This window comes from Pyrus communis, chromosome 11, assembly GCF_041283825.1.
Source record: "Pyrus communis isolate YQ-2024b chromosome 11, ASM4128382v1, whole genome shotgun sequence".
Classification (NCBI taxonomy): domain Eukaryota; kingdom Viridiplantae; phylum Streptophyta; class Magnoliopsida; order Rosales; family Rosaceae; genus Pyrus; species Pyrus communis.
This window is the reverse complement of record NC_142575.1, coordinates 8482138-8495000: the sequence shown is the minus strand read 5'-3', so window position 1 is coordinate 8495000 and position 12863 is coordinate 8482138. Positions and strand designations below refer to the sequence as shown.

Sequence of the window (12863 nt, the reverse complement as noted above, 5' to 3'; positions counted from 1 at the left end):
GGTATTACGTATGTAAATGGATGTTAGGCCTTGGGATGAGAAGGGGGTTTATACGTTTCACTTCCTTTAGGCCGTTTGGGAATCTATAAAAGTGGGAACAAATAGAATATGTTTTCCTTTCTTTCGTTTTTACTTTCTGTCAGTTTCGCGTTGATCAACTGTCATTCAAGATCAAGCATTGTTTGATGTTTTACTGTCATTTGGTTTCACAGGTGTCTTTCCAGTTACTTTATACGGTGCCTTCCTACCCCGACATATATTCTGTCGACTCAATGCTTTGTGTGCATGTATACGGTGCCTTTTTGTTGCTCTCTGCATGCTGGTCATGTGGCCATCGTTTGATGTAATACTAGCAGATCAGGTTTCAGTTGTCATCCTGATGCAGTGCATGGGGAACAAATATATTTAAGGCTTTAGTGACTTCTCATCTCTCAAAACCTTTAATTGTCACCATAACTTTTAATTAAGTTGCCTAGTAACTATTCTACTATTAAATATGTACTCTACCAATGCTTTGTAATCTCCCTATTTAAAGATCTCCAAATGTATTTTAGGGTAGTCAATTAGTGAATTAAAATTAATCCAAGAAGAGAGTGAGTTTTCTCCTTCCTTAAAATCAAGTGTGAGACTTGGTCATGTTGAATGAGTCCACGATTAGTGATGTGAGTGATTCCGTTGCCTCTGGTCGAGTGATTCCCAAATTCTGTACCCGTAGAGATGTCGAGAGAATCCGTTGCCGTTGGTTGAGTGATTTCCAGGTTACTACCCCTTGTCTTTTTGAGACCCTTGGTCTTTTCTACGTCAAGTGGCATCAGAGTCGGTTTTCCACTGCAGTTAAAGATCATGGCTATGATTATCAATCTGTTTCAAGATCACATCATTGAAGAGATTAGTTTTGTCGATTGGAATTCTCCACCAATTTATGATAAATATGATGATGACGACGAGTATACCGTTGATGTGGCTCATCCAGAAGTTTATTTTCTGCTAGGAGATGAAGGCTTTGTGGATTGGGGTTATCCACATAATATGAGTACAATGGCGGAAACATTTTACATGCAGCTTCATAAAGAGTAACTATGGTGTACTTGCTTTGGAATAGCATGCATGGAAGTGGAGTTCAAAGGAATATTTTGTGGGACGGAACAACTTGACAGCTTTGGATTTGCTTTTGCTATTGTGGCTGTTCTGTAAAAAAAAAAAATTGAAAGGTCATCCAAAAGATCGAGGAAAAAAAAAATCAAAGGAAACTCCAGGATAAGTTTTTTTTCAAGAAGACAAGAATGATGCAGTGCATGAAGAACAAATACATTTAAGGCTTTCGTGACTTCTCATCTCTCAAATTTTTTTGTCACCTTCTCTTTTATGAGTTGCCTAGTAACTATCCTATTATTAAATATTTACTCTACCAATGCTTTGTAATCTCCCAATTTAAGGGGCTCCAAATGTATCTTTAAGGTAGCCAATTAGTGAATTAAAAAGAAAAGTAATATAAGAAGAGAGTTTTCTCCTTACTTAAATCAAGAGTGAGGTTTGGTCGTGTTGAGCAAATCCATGATTAGCGACGTGAGTAATTTCGTTGTCCCTGGTTGAGTGATTTCCAAGTTCTATACTCGTAGAGACGTCAAGCGAGTTCGTTGCCACTGGTTGAGTGATATCCCAGGTTACTACCCCTTGTCTTTTGAGACCCTTGGTCATAATGGCTAAATAGCCAAAATGGTCCCTGAGATTGTCTACCATCCATCATTTTGATCATTCCATTAAAAACTCCATTAAGTGTCCTGGAGCTTTTGGCCGGAAGTTTGGACAATGTTCAAAGCTTAATAACTCAATCATTTCTTAACCAAGTTTGACCCATAATATATCAAAATGAAGATAGGAAGGTGTAGAACAAAATTATACCCAAATTGAAGTCCAATGGTTGCCGGAGATAACCGGAAAACAACCTCAAAGTTGACTGGTCTGCGGGAAAACTGGAAAACTCACCGGAAACTGGGTAAATTTTAAACGTTCATAACTTCTTCAATACTCAACGAAATTGAGTGATTCGAAAACAAAAATCATACTTCTTGACGAGAGGAAGAGAAAGGTACCTTTCATGAGAGCTAACTCATCGTGTTTTGGCCGAAAAATGGCTCGAAAGTTGGCTAACTCGATAATGAGTTAGCAAATTTCGAGCCGTGTTCCGGCCAAACCACCACGGGTTAACCACCAATAAAGGTACCCTTCTCTTGGTCTCGTTGAGAAGTATGATTTTAATTTTTGAATCACTTGATTTCATTGAGTATTGAAGAAGTTATGAATGTTTAAAGTTTACTCAGTTTCCGGCGAGTTTTCCAGTTTTCTCGCGGACCAGTCAACTTTGAGGCTATTTTCCGGCCATATTAGGAAACAATTGGGTTACAAATGGTATAATCTTGTTCTACACTTTCCTATCTTCATTTTGATATATTATGGGTCGAATTTGGTTTAGAAATGATTGAGTTATGAAGCTTTGAAAATTGCCCAAACTTCCGGCCAAGAGTACCAAGACACTTAATGAAGTTTTTAACGTAAGGACCAAAATGATGGATGGTGGACAATCTATGGTGGACAATCTCAAGGACCATTTCTATTGATTTTCAATCTTAGGAACCAAAGTGATGTGTTATGCAAATCTCAGAAACCATTTTGGCTGTTTAGCCGTCTTTTCTATGTCACATTGCACTGCTGAAGCTTAAGAAGGCAACAAACGTATATGCACTTATTTCGTACAAATTGTGATCTGGTAGCTTCTGGTAGTACCGTAGTAGAGTTGTTTAATGCATTACATCTTTCTGTCCAGGTTTTCTTTTATTGTCATTTTCCGGATTTATTGCTGGCTCAACACACAACTGTTTTGAGGAGGATATATAAAAAAACCCATAGACTTCGTAGAAGAAATGACAACTGGTCTGATTCCATATCTCGGGTTTATGACATCATCTAATTTTTCTTGTGCATTTTTCAGTGTTATTTTGTTGCGGCTATACCACTATTCCTTACTATATTTCCTTTTTCTTTTTGATAAATACTGGCACTCCTACAGGAATGGCATAACAGCAAATTCACAGCATCTACGTTTGCAAAAACATTTAAGCATCTTGACGATAGAGGAATTCAGCCAGCTGTTCTTTATCGAGCTGTCAATGTGAACCAGTTTAATGAACCCGCCAATTCATCTGGTAGTTTACTGTTTCTTTTTCCTGCTTCGGTTTTTTCATTCCAGACTAAATTTTCTGTCTATCAATCGTTTTGAGAGGAAAAAGAATATAGACGTGGCAATTTCAGCTTTTGCTTTGCTTCGTACCTTTGAAGGGGATGTGCTTCAAGTTCCTGATCTGGCTGAAGATTCCTTGACAATTGCAGGCAAGTTCCTAATTATAATCTCCCCAACTAATCTACTAATCTTAACGATTCTATAGGGATATGCGTGTTCCTTTATTACCTTATGTTGCTGTTGAACACTGTTTATATTATTAGGCTATCAATAACCAAGTAGAAGCATGCAGTAATAACCTGGTCGTGTGATTAAGCTTTCCCTTAGTTCATTTGTGTGTTTAATGCTATACGGATCTTGCAATTTAACGTTACTATTTGAAGAAAGCCACGAAGAAAGTTGAGGTTCCACCATAAAATCTAGGGCTGGGTTCGGTTCAAAACGGTTCGGTTTTTTGCCAAAACCGAAACCGAACCGAAATTTCGGTTCGGTTCTTTTTTTTTTTCAGTTTTTTTTGGGTTCGGTTTTTTTCGGTTTCGGTTTTTTCCGGTTCGGTTTTGGTTTTTTTCGGTTTTTTATTTTTATTTTTATTTTTACTTTCAGGGCAAAACTCATAAAAAAATAAATCAAGTAATCATCATAGTAAGAGGGATCAGTAAGAAAAAAACCATTATACGCACACACATTGCGGACTATGAGGTTTTATTGTTCATACTTACTATAATTTAATTGTGATCTTGTTTGAGATATAAAAGATGATACCTACTAGAAAATAGTCATTTAGCTACATAAAACACCAAAGGAAAAAAAAAAGTTGAACAACTGACTCAGCCTAAAAAACAAGTTGTTGATAGGTTCTTTGTTAAAGAAAAAGTACCACGAAGTTCAATTTTTTTTTAAGATTGTCTTCAAAATGGCTCCTTTTATAAATTTCGCATAAGGCTCTCGAAATCTCAGAGACGACCCTGATTTAAGATAAACTGATAACTATCATGAACGTTTATTATATATTCCAAACAAAACAAAACAAAACCTTATATGTTTATGAATCAACATAATTTTTTTTGGTTGCCCTCGTTTTTTTGGGCCACAAGCTGTCACCCTAATTGCACTGGACCAGGGCTAGCCTTGAATATCAGGACTATAGCTGCGTCTTTAGAATGATTATCTTCCAAGCAAAGAAAACCATCAACAAGGAAACAACTGATTAGTACTTGTTAAACTCCGATGAACATTAGCCGATTATGGCCCAGTACAAATTCCATTACCAAATCACAATACTATGATTTCAGTATTTGTGCTAGCTTAAGGACCAAAAGTATAATTTTGAGTTAATGTACAGTGGTAGACTTTAAAAAAACTAGGTCTTCGCTTTGATTTCGAGTTAATGTAGACTTTAAAAAAAATTAGGTCTTCTCCCAATTCTTCCCATTGGCCCGAAGACCAATAATTGATTAAATAACTATCCTAGGCCCTAAAGACCTATTCGCATATATTTGTTTTCTTTTGCTTGTTATATATTATGTCTTGTATATATTGCGTTTGTCTATAAACCTGAAGTTCATACTTATGAACCCGAAGTTTCCAAAAAATGCTATAGAAACTTGAAGTTTCTTAACGCGCAACACTCATGTTAAGACCCAACGTTCTCCATGCTTAAATCCGTTTAAACCAAACCATGTCTTAGAACCTGCAAGTTCTAACTTGGATATTTATGGAAATTTTATTTCCTAAAACACCAATCACATTCTTGTTTCCACCATTCAATGTATTGTCGAACCGTAACAAGTTCGATTTTACTGATTTGGAAGTTTCGAACAAGAAACTACTTTATATGGATACAAGACGTGACACCCTGCTTAACTACGACTAGTTGCGAAATTATTGGAGTCAGTTATGGGGTGAAAGAGCTTAATAAGCCTTTGCCATGATCTTTATTTGAACACTTATGCCTAAAGCATATCAAATGGAAGTATATAACTGCCGAGGACTCCATGGCTTCTTGACTCGCTATGGACCGTTCCAAATCATGCAAAGATGAATTCTTGCCTAAAGAAAAACATGATTGAAACCTTTACGTCCATGAAGTACAATTCTAAAGTTTATATCCGATCGAATTTCAACTGGAAGAAAATCTTTCTCAACCTTCTATATCTCTAAATTGCTCTTGAAGTAACAGTATAAAGAGCGGAAGTTTACCAAATTCTTGGATCTAATTACTACCACACTTGTGAGAGAAATGTACCCCAGCAATTTGACTGGGAGCTACTATAAACCCAGTTTCGACTGGAGTCTACTAAATGGAGGTGCCCTGCTTTGGCAGGGATGCACCGAAGGGCATGCTTTGTTTCAGCAGAAGTGCACCGAAAGGTACTGCTCTGCTTCGGCAGAGGCCTACCGAATAGACCTCTCCAGCTTCGACTGAAGTATACCGAACCCAAGTTTGGGTCTGTCTGTCTGTCTTTCACTCTCACAATCTCATTTTGAGTTTGTTTTACAACATATGGTAGAATCAAGGCCTGCCAAGAGGTGGTATCACGCCCAAAGCATGATCCTCAGCACCTAAGACCTAAGACTTCAAGAATAAGGGATAATATTCCTGAACCTCAACCCTGCAGAAAATAATTTTGTTTTAACGAAATAGATCATTGGTTCTCCACTTAACTGTGTCTCTACCAATGTTGTTGAGGAGTACCATTCTCGTAGTCAATTTGTGAGACTAATTTTGCTTAACCTAACACATTTGGAAGAGTGAAATTTGACATGGAATGCCTGCCGAACCTCTTGTATATTTAGATGTCATTATTATTCTCAAATAAGAGTTAACTAACGAAAATTACCATTTGTGACTAATACAATTAACTCATGCTTAGGTATATTTTGTGGGGAAATTAACAGTCTGGTTTTATGCTGACTTCATACCTAATCACCCCCTGAAAACCTTTCAGGCTTATCTGACCTGATTGTGGGGCATGACACTGCCCTATAGTGTCCAATGGTACTAATTTTACCATGAAAAGAAGCCTTATACTCACATCATTCCTGGACAATGCTCTATTGAGCTTTAAGGATATTCGAGAAAACTATTACCATATTGAAACTAATGTAGAAAATGGAGTAAAATTCTTTTGCACTTCCTACGAATATAGCCAGAAGCGTATTCTAGAGAAGATGAAATGCCTAACGAGTATATTACACCCATTAAGGCCCACTGTGCAGCCGGCCAGAAGCCCAAAATCCCAAGGAATTTTCACTATGGGTGTACGATTGGGATATCTGGGATGATCTATGATGCACTATTTTGTGCATCATCTTACCAAAAGTAAAAACATCATATTTGGACACGCACCATGCATTAGTACCCTCCATCTTTTCTACAAAGGATTCAAAGGGACATTTGTGGACTAATTCAACCACCCTGCGGACCATTTAGATATTTTATAGTATTGGTTGATGCTTCTACACATTGGTCACACGTATGGCTATTGTCCATAAGCTGTTTTCTCCACACTGGTGGCTCAAATTAACAAGCTCAAGGCTCACCACCCTATTTATCCGATCAAATCTATTCGATTGGATAAGTTGGAGAATTTACATCGAAAACTTTCGATGAATATTACATATCGGTTGGGTTTTTGAAGTTGAACATCCAATACCACAAGTTCATACCTAGAATGACCCAGCAAAAGCATTCATTAAACGCCTTCAAATGATTATGCAATTGTTGGTCTTACGTACCAAATTCCTGATCTCCACTTGAAGTCGTGGAATATTGCAAGTAGCCATGTTGATCCGCCTGATGCCCGTCACGACCCAACTTTATAAAGTGTTTGTTAGTTGGTTACTAGATACGAACTCGATATATCGCATATGTGCGTCTTTGGTTATGTGGTTTATGTGCCATTTGCACCGCCCTTACGTACAAAAGAAAAAAATGGTCCTCAGGGAAGGATGAAAATCTATGTCGGTTATGATTCTCCTTCTAATATTCGTTAATTAGAACCCTTGATAAACAATCTCTTTACCGCTCGTTTTGCGGATTGTCACTTTTATGAGACAATCTTCCTGCCGTTAAGAGGAGACAAGAACATCAACGTTCTTAAAGAACGACGCAAATTATCGTGGACATCCCCACTATGTCTCATTTCGATCTCAATCTAGATCGTCAGAGTATAACTAGACACTTCCTCTGATCTAGCAAAAGTGACAATATCACATATACCAGCTGCAAATGTGCCTGCAAAGATGAATGTACAAATGTACGATGGACCTTCATCCCCGAAAGCAGGAATGCCACTACTGTGGCTGACCCTCGTACATTGGCGGCTAGCCAATCAATCTGTCATGCCCCAGAAGTGTGGCAGATCACTCGGTTCGAGGATTGACTTCCCCAAAATTGGAGAAACATGGCACAAACTGACACACCTCAAAATTGGAGAAACTCAGTTCGAGGAACGCGACTACTGTAGGCACGTGCTAGCTGGCACTTGAGGGTGATGAAGTCATTTTAAACATGCATACAAACAAAAATATGTAATTAGAAGGAAATACGACAATGCAGAATCATGTTCAGAACATACAACTACTCAAGAATAATGTGGAAAAATTATTATAGAAAGGTACAAACCAAGGGATGTGTCCTACACAGAGGAGACTCAAGGATACCTTAGCTGAAGTGCCTTAATGCTTGGATTGTATGCCTCGATTCTAACTTCTGAGAGGACGAAAAACAGAAAAGGTGAGTGGACCAAAGTTTATAATAATACTACTAATAAGGAAAACCGATATATTTATGAACATAGTAACCCTCTGTTTTGAAAATGTATATACCATGAAATCATTCGTAAAACAAATATGAGTAAAACCATGCTCAATAACGGTGCTATCATCGCCCGAAGGCAAATCCATAAATCTCGTCAATACTGTACTCTCTAGGGGTAATATAGTCGTCCGAAGGCAGTACCTGTCCATCACCCGAAGGTGAAGCTGAATAACATGTCCATCACCTGAAGGTGAAGCTGAATATAATAGCATAACATACACACCGACACTAATCGTGGCTAATGAAGTTGTCCAACACTGGTTTCGCCAGTGAAGCTAGGGGTATAAATATCTCACTACTCCTCCATTGTGTCATATGGCCATAGACGTCATACCCGTGTTGTGTGTATGTACCGTATAACAACCTACTAGATAAGTACCAAAAACATATCTCAAAACTCGCATTAAAACACCGGAGCTCAAAAGCTTAAAATCCAATTTCACAAACCCATAGTAAATCACATTCGTAAATTCATAAAATAAATCATATTTGTAATCCATAGAATTTCATATACAAAAATCCGATAATTCATAACCTTTCGTAAAACGTAAATGCAATAAATCATAAATTGTGAAATCCCGTCTCTAGATTTCACTATTTAAAATTACGTATTTCGTATTATTATTATCGACGCGTTTATATTTGCGGAGCATAAATTTATTTCAGTAAAAGGACGAAAATGCCCTTAATGGACGAAACTGAATTTTCGAGGACATATTTGATGCGCATGTATTTTTCCATTTTTCTTTATGTATTTGGATAGTACTTGTCGATACGAGCGCGTGAGCGCAAACGGAACGTAATTTGGAGTTATAACGAAGGAGATAATAACATTTAAAGGAGGGGAGGAGGTTGACCAATGGGAGGAAAAGAAATGAGGGGAAGGGAGAGGGGAGAGAAGCATGGAATCACCTCGCCCATTTCCCTTGCGACCCAACCCAGTCGGAAACCATGGAACCCAATGGTTCTCTGGCCAATTTCTGGAGAATTAAGCCCAGACACCACCTCGAAGTAACTCAGCATCAACTCCTTTTCCATTTCCACCTACAATCGACAGGAGTTGGGTCCCGATTCATGTTGAACCGCGACGGTGGAGCTGGGGGTTCTAGGGCCGTGATTTTCCGTTTTTGAACGTGTCACGGTTGTCCACCACCACCATTACTCTCTCCTTGAACGCAAGAACAAAGCCCAAATAAACTTGGAGACAACGGAGCACCGGAGGTGACGAATCGAAGCACACCCTTTTTAGGGTTTTCGGTGTGTTTGAGGGAAATTGGGGCTTTTCCCAGAGAGGGACGGTGGAGGTTCAGGTGAATGATTTGTTATTGTGTGACAGGGGTTGAGTGTGGTAAGTTTTGAGGGTTTAGGGTTTACTAGGGTACATATCTTTTAGGCTGTCAAAAGAGCTTTGAAAATTTTGGCATCCTTGCACAAGAAGGGCTGATAGAGCCGTCAAATGTACTATGAATTGTGTCATTTCATAGTAACATTGAACAAATTTGTATAAAGATGTTAACTTTTAACTTTGTTGGTAAAAAGAGGATTAAAGTTACTTTTTTGGACAAGGATGATACCAATGTTACGTATCATTTAATTTTACATGTGCTTTTAGCCGTTAGATATGATTTTTCCAATGGTTAAGATTTTTATTTCCAATCTCATGTGCTCATAATCCGTATCAGTTAATCCTACATAGTATTTAAAAAGAAAAAAAATTTGGACGAGTCAAGCCATTTTTTGCAGTGGGTCATCCACTTGATATATATCGCTTGATGTCACATTCAACACGAAGAGTTAGGGTAGTGAGGGAAAATGGTTTTAGAGGACGTTTGCATTGCCTTGGTGCTTTATTTGGTGACAAGACGTGACAAGATCAAGTACCGTGAATCGTTCGAAGGGCTAATGAATTGGGAAAGCATACCACATTCAAAGCTTTGTCTAATAAAACCAAGGTATTCATCATCCCAAAGGGCCATCCATTATTATTACATTATTGATAGAGATTCGTGCAAACTCTCTTATGGAAGAGTGGTACCAAAATTGATGTAATTGATAGTGTTCATTTTTCTCCTTCTTTTTTTTTTTTTTTTTTTTTTATCAAACTAAAAAACTTCCATTAATTAAAAAAGGCAAGTACAAAGAAAAGGCAGCCCACTACCTACATACAAGCACAACAACAAAAAAGAAAACACAGTAGATAGGCCCAAAATTGACCAGCTGGACAATAACAAAGAAAACCCTAAGACTGGAAAGGAAACCAACAGCAACCACCAGATACGCCTCCATCGCAAGGCCACCACCACGACCAAGAAAAAGAACCAACAAAACAACTGGATCAACGGAAAATGGGGGTGAGCGAGCCACCTGCGCAGTGAGCGCTCTCATAATTCTCGAGGATCACTAAACTTGGCTTACTTCTTACTGAATGTCGTACTTAGCACTCGGGGCGGGCCGAGTGGTAGAGGCCGGTGGTAAAGGATGTGTGACATAAAGTCGCATCGGAGCAGATAGGGCCATGAAGGTCTAGATCTGAGACCAGCTCATGGGAATTGAGACAAAGTTCAAGCGAACAAAGCTCAAGGGAAGTCAAAACAAATATCAAAAGAGAAAAATTTCAGAAAATAAAAAAACTAATTGAGTAGAAAGATGGGGAAGGATAAAGGAAAGAAGGGGAAATGGAAGATGCAGAGAGTGGAGATGAATGGGAAAAGGGAAGGATGGCTAGAAAAAGGTGGGAAGAATGGTGGAAATATGGGGAAAGATTGGGAAAGAGGAAGAAGCAAAGGGTGGAGAAGGAAGAGAAAGAGGGAAGGATGGTAGAAAGAGGTGAGTTGTGTTGTCGCCGACCCTAAGTTGAAGCAAGGAGCAGTGGCTATGAATGTTTCGTTTTTTTCTAAAAGCATGGGGGGGAAAGGTACAGGAGAAACCGCATGAGAAGAAGAGTGATTCTTTTTGGAAGTCATCAAATCTATCAACAATGTTCATTTTTCTCATAGAGTTATAATTGGTTACGAGTTCTAGTCGTGGAAGGTACGATTCCGCGTTTGGGAGTATGTCTATAGTCTATACGAAACTCATGTAAGGATTTTTGTTAGAAGTGCTTTTATGAAAGTATACAACCCATTTGAATATGTCTTTTTTCTTTCTTTTATTTTCCCAAAAAATCACTTGTACGCTTCCATTACAAGCACATAAAAAACTTTAATAAAAATACAAGCGTTTCTAGAAAAAGGCAAACAATAAATTCTTTTTTTTCTGAAGCACTTCAAGTACTTTTTTTTTCTTGAATCTATCAAAGAAGCAAACAATTGTCTATATGGATAGTAACCCAATTACGTTTAGTGTTTAAAAAAGTGATTTATAGCAAACATGGTCATAAGCGCTTTCGGTGTTCTAAAAGCACTTTGTGGCCTTAAGTCACTATTTTCCAACTTAGCCATCTTCAACACAATCAAATAAGAACTCCCATTCCCATCATTACCTTTGAAGACTCATTAGGGACTTAAAGGGAATCTTTCTATTCCTAAAGGAATTTGCCTCCAATGTGAAAGTCCTTAGACCATAAATCTAAGGTTTTTACATTTTTATGTGATAATTTGTTTAGGTGCAATTTTTTGTTTGTGTTAACTTTTTTGAATTAATTAAAAACTACGTTGTCGTAAAAAAAATTTGTGAGCATTTAGACAAACAAAAATTCAAATTTTGACACCAAACTTTTTTCTTCACAATAACGTGACTAAAATGGCTCCATTATGAGATTATGTCATGATCAATTATTTCTGATTTAGAAAAGATTTTAACTCTCTGCAATAATTAGATTAGATTTTCTTATCTTAAGCATGACATAGAGCAACATCTTCTTCAATTCAGTAATTCTACCTTTGGTTGGAGCCTGACTTGAACCCTCCATCAAGGGATAAAATAAATCAAGAAACTAAGCAAAACGAATTATGTAAAATGAGAGAATTGAGGTTAAGTGATGAAGTTGCGGTAAATTTTGCAATAATAAAACAAAGAGAGAGGGCAACATGTGTGCAAGGGGCCCACAGCTGACGATGCGAGAGTAATGCTTAGTTGTGAGTGGTTTGCGCGTTCATCACAGATGCTTTGCAGCTTTCATGCGGCGGGCTCAAAATTTTTATACACATTTTGGAGCCCTTTACTATAGTGTCTTGTCTCATACACTTAGGAAAGCTTGTACCTCCTAAATTAGGCTTGTACGGTTGTAGGGACTAGACATGGAGCACCACTGTCCGGCGGAGAAAGAGTCATCCGATTTTAGAAGAAATACATTTAAGCGCTTAGCTTGTCGATTGAACGTATTTCTGAGTTTTCATAAATAACTATTATTCGCCTAGCTTGGCTCGGCCTGATGCAACTCTACTTTATGTTGATTGGATTATTCTTGCTTGTTCTTCGCTTTTGACTTTTTGGTTTAGGTTAGCTCAAGTGGTGAAGGAAGGTGATATACAGATTAGAATTTTGACAAAATCCAAATTTGACTCCCTCCAATATACAATAAGATAAAGTTAGTACTAACCCATCATCACAATAAGGTTCCTCTCTTTAACAAACTTAAAATTTCATTTGACGCAGAACAAGAAATAGTGGGAAAGGGCAAAGAATTTGGGTGTCCATAGAAAATTAGAAATGAAAGTGGGGCGTGTCTGTGTTCATTTTATATTGGGCCCTTGGCCCAATTTCCCCAAACAAAGGAAAGAAAACTCCTAGAAGTCGCCGACCTATCCAACTCACGTGCAACGCACGTGACGAAGACTTCATTCCCGCCCAAAGTCGTTGAAA

The 12863-nt window shown here is 38.0% G+C and overlaps 1 pseudogene; it reads left to right on the top strand.

Annotated features, from left to right (window-relative positions):
• Positions 1–3443, top strand: part of LOC148692844 (uncharacterized) — a 9194-nt pseudogene extending 5751 nt beyond the window's left edge.
• The last annotated feature ends 9420 nt before the right edge of the window (positions 3444–12863 follow it).